At 40.5% G+C, this 5024-nt stretch overlaps 1 protein-coding gene across 1 annotated transcript in view; it reads right to left on the reverse strand.

Moving 5' to 3' along the window:
* Positions 1-5024, reverse strand: part of Anks4b (ankyrin repeat and sterile alpha motif domain containing 4B) — a 14482-nt gene that overhangs the window by 2601 nt on the left and 6857 nt on the right. The window lies entirely within an intron of this gene.

Here is a 5024-nt window from a genome sequence, read left to right on the forward strand (position 1 = left end):
ACTATGAAGTGATGAATTTGAGCACTAATTTTTTTTTGAGACAGGGTCTCAACATGAATCCTTGGTTGGCCTTGAACTGACAAAGATCCACCCTAGTCTGCCTCCTGAGTGCTGAGGTTAAATGCATGACCCACCACACATGGCTTTTGAGTGCTACTTTTTAATAACATTTATCAAATTATAGGTTTATATAATTTTAATAATTTCTGTGTTTAATTGAATCTCAAACTTCCTGAAAAATTAGCAATAACTTCTGAGGACTTGGGGAGAGCTGATTCTAGCCCAACACTGCTACCCTCCTGAGAATCATGTATGGAAAAATAAACTGAAAAAAAAAATCAGTAAGAAAGAAGAGAACTCCTAGTTCCTGTGATGCCTTGAGACACTACTAAAGACCCTACAGAAAGACAGAACTGAAAAAGTTCTCAACACTGCTGGTGAGAGAATTGAAACAGAAAAAGATGCATACTCTTATGACTGACATAATAATGTACCATATTGCTTCTGCTTTGAATAGGTTTTTGACACTCCAAGTTTGGAACCCAGGCATGTAGAATTTGGAGCCCAATTCAGACTTACTGAATCAGAATCCAGAGTTTAACAAGATCCTCGGGTGATTCATGGGCTCCCTGTGAGTTTGAGAAGAGCTATCCTAGTCAATGTAGCACAACCAGTAGCCTATAGTTTGATGACTCAAACTTGTCTCTCCTCCCTGGGAACCCCTGACTGCATCAGTTATGAAGCAATCATTATTCCAGAAGTAAAGTAAGATTCTTGGAGAGCTTAATTAGTTTGAACAATGATAACAGACAGCATACTTCCATTTTTTGCTGTTTCTGCAGTAATGAGGGTAGAACCCAGGGCCTCACGTGCACCTGCCAGATAGTCTACAATGGAGATCTACTCCCAGCACAACAGACAGCACCCCATAGACCAGTCCTATCATTGATTCTAACTATTTATGACATAATAAAGTCTTATGTGAACCCAGCCTATCCACTTAATCAGTGACAAGTGCTCTAGCATAACTATACGTTAAGAATAATAGTATTGCCTACTCATAGAGTTTTTGTGGGAATTAAAAAGTTTACAGGGTTAATGCATGAACATAAGGAAACAGAGTCTTCCAGGCTTTGGGAACTTGCTCATATAGCAATGGGGACAGCATGCACAAGACCCCTGAAAACTCAATCAGACAAAAACCCAGCACAGAACTGGGGAAATGAGCAGGAGACCTTAGCTGAGGAACTATTGGCAGTTGATCACTGCTGGGTGAGGGAAAGTTGATCTTAAGGGAATGATGCTGGACAAGCTGAACATGCTCCAGGATGAACTCACACTGAGTGGGACAGCTGGGTATACAAACTTGACTCAATAGGTCTTAACATGTATGACAGAATGCATGAAATCTGGTCAGGGGGCAATGGACTTAAGGGAATGATGCTGGACAAGCTGAACATGCTCCAGCAGATGAACTCACACTGAGTGGGACAGCTGGGTATACAAACTTGACTCAACAGGTCTTAACATGTATGACAGAATGCATGAAATCTGGTCAGGGGGCAATGGAGAAGTGGGGATCAGGGAGGGGGTCTAAATGTGATTAAGATACATGAAATGCACACAAGTGCAAAAAAATACATTGAGAAAAAAGTTTATATATATATATATAAAAGTGCTTGGTACACTGTACATATCTAATATATTATTTATTGTAATTTCCCTTGTCTCTAAACTCATATTTGTCTTTGTTCATGGTCATTTTGTAAATTTCTAGCAGTACAACCCCATAGCTCTTATCGGGTTTTTAATTTAAAATTGCTCAAATTACATTGTGTGTGTGTGTGTGTGTGTGTGTGTGTGTGTGTGTGTTTGCATATAGCGGTCAGAGGACAACTTTCAGGAGTCAGTTCTCTCCTTCTGCCATGTGGGACCTGGGGATCAAACTCAGATTATCAGGCTCAGTAACAATTGCTATTACCTACTGAGTCATCTCACTGGCCCTTAATTTTTTTTTTTTTTGAGGTAGTGTCTTACTCTGTAGAAGGGCTAGAGCTAACAATGTAGTCCAAGTTGGCCTCAAACTTGTGGTGATTCTCCTGCCTCAGCTTCCCAAGTACTAGGATTATCCGTGTTGAGCCATGACTCCTGCCTTGTTCTTATGGTTAAGAACCATGTTGTCTTCTGGTTGCAGCAATACTTGATTTGTCAAGTATTTATGCTCTATCCCCCTCATTAGCTAATTTTCCCAAGTACAAAGCCTGCATTTTCTCTCCTTTTATCATTTGTAATTCCTACCAGAAATCTCAAAAACAGAGCAAATAAAACATACAGGTGATGTCAGGGAATGAGTGGGGCTGTTTGTTCTTTCAACAAAGACAAAGTTAAGCACATGCCCCTGCTAAAAGATTCAGCTATTGTTTGTTGTGGTTGATGCTATCCTCAACAATATTGAAACAATATTACCACAGTCTCCATTTTCCAAATGAGGGTTGAACATTTTTTAAATGTTGGCTCAATTTTAAAAGAAAAATACAGTGAAATCCAAATAAAGCCAGTTTGTGGCACGGATCCAGTCCATAGGCTAGCAGCCTCCTTCACACAGAGAGCAGCATGAGCAGATGCACAGATGGATGATGTTACATGGCATATTTGGGGAACCCAGAGTATACATCAGCATAACCAGAGTGCATGGAGTTATGGGTAAGGAGTGGGAGGGAGAAGGAAAGAAAAGGAAATTGAATCTAAGGAAAGCAAATGTTAAATGATGCTGCTGTGTTGGGCAGCCTCTTTTGCAAAGGTTCTAGCCAGTGAGCCTGATCTAATTGTTTCTGATCAAAGGAGACCCTCTTTCAACCTTGGCACAGCTTTGGAGAACACAGCACCTCCTCCCCTAACACATGGTTTCACTTTTTATTTATTTTAACCAAACACCATACTCAAAAGATGGCTTAAGGACCCTAGACATCAAAGAGGGATTGGAAAATATCCAAGATGTGACTGTAGACATAAACAAAAACACACCGAATTAAATTTGCTTGAAATTATCCTTGGGCTGGATCAGCTAAAAAAAGAAAGTACTGGTGTTCTGTGTTGTAGGATGAAGGAGCAGAGTATTAAGACGTCTAGGTTAAACCACAATGCTTAAGGCCAGAGTGTGGTGACATTTTCCCAGTGCAGAGGGTCTTCAATGATGTTTCCAAGATGAGAGGAAAGCCTGGGAAGACCACAGACATGGATCTTTAGAGAAAATTTCAAATGCAGAATTCCAAATTTACAAATGAAACTGTCAGTAAGATGATCCGTGAGTTTCCTTAGTGACTTTAAACTATTTCTACTTGAAACAAAAAAGCTAAGGACAACTTTCTAGTTAACATAAACAAATATCTTTTAAAATTATTAAGCTTCATGAGCTCTCTCTCTCTCTCTCTCTCTCTCTCTCTCTCTCTCTCTCTCCTCCCCCCTTCTCTCACAGAGTCTTGCTATGTAGCTAAGGCTGGCTTCCAACTCAGAATACTCCTGCCTCAACCTCCTGAGTGCTGAGATTACAGATATGTGCCACCTCACATTTCTGCATGTGTGCATATGTGCTCATGAGCATATACAAAGAGGTTAGAGGTCAGCATTGTGTATCTTCCTTAATTATTTCTAGACCTTTTCTTCTGAGGCAGGGTCTCCTACTGAACCTGGAGCTCACCCATTGGCTAGACTGGCTGGCTAGCAAGTCCCAGGAATCCTGCTGTCTCTACCTCTCCAGCACTGGGATTAAAGGTATGTGTTGCCAAGCCCAGTTTTCTGGCTCACTGAGTTTTTGTTTTGTTTTTGAGACAGGGTCTCCCTTTGCCCCAGCTGGACTGAAACTCCCTATGTAGACCAGGCTGGCCTCAATCACACAGAGAGCTACTTGCTTCTGCCTCTCAAGTGCTGGGATTAAAGGACTGTACAACCATGCCTGGCTTGGCTCACATTTTTAACTGTGTATCTCTCCCCAGACATTCACAAGCTGGTGTCTATGTGATAGGCTAAGTGCAACACCAATATCCTATGGGCTCTTGGACTGAATTCTGTCTAGTGTTGATTTTTTTTCTCAAAGAGGAATTATCTGAAGCAATTTTTAAATAATTCATATTTTGCCCTTGATTTTTAGTAAGCAATACTTTTGAGCAATAATTTTTGAAGCTGGTTTGTTATTGTTGCTAAGTGGGCAATTTGCTTAAATTACATCACTCTCAGCATCCGTTCCATTCCAATTTCTCTTTTTGAGTTGTTTTTGTGTGTGTATGTGTGAAGTTGTTCTCAAAAAATAATTCTATCAGAATGTTTTTCTACATAAAAAGAAATTATTGGCTTCAAACCTATCAAAGAAATACAATTAAAGCAATTCACTGCCATTTTTGCCCATCCAACAGGAAATGGTTTTAAATACTAGTATTTGGGTTTTGGCAGTCAGTGGGGAAAGGACCAGTGCTAGGGAGAACACGAACTGGTTCAAAGTGTCTGGCACAATCTGTGTCAAAAGACTGATACCGTGATACCCTTTGAAACTATTATTCTACCTTTAGCAATTGATCCCAAGGAAATGTGAGATCTTGTACAAAGCAAAATAAACAAGGTATTCCTTTCTATTTGTAGCAGCTATAAAACACACAACAGGGGCTGGAGAGAGCTCAGCAGAAACAGAACTGGCTGCTCTTCTAGAGAACCCAGGTTTGGTTCCCAGAACCCACATGGCAGCTAACAACCATCAGTAACTCCAGTTCCAAGAGATCCAACATCTTCTTCTGGCCTCTGTGGGCACTGCACAACATGGATGCACTTACATATATGTAGGTAAAACACTCATTTGTGTGTGCATGTGTGTGTGTTTATAAATTTTTATAAAAGACACAACAGTTAAATCTTTCTTCATTGGCATAACAAGAATTGAGAAGGAAGCCAGATATGGTGGTGTACATCTTTAATCCCAGCACTCTACACTCAGGAGGCAGAGGCAGGCGGATCTCTGTGAGTTCAAGACCAGCCTG

The sequence above is a fragment of the Nannospalax galili genome, unplaced genomic scaffold (assembly GCF_000622305.1).
Source record: "Nannospalax galili isolate Female #2095 unplaced genomic scaffold, S.galili_v1.0 scaffold381, whole genome shotgun sequence".
Taxonomy (NCBI): domain Eukaryota; kingdom Metazoa; phylum Chordata; class Mammalia; order Rodentia; family Spalacidae; genus Nannospalax; species Nannospalax galili.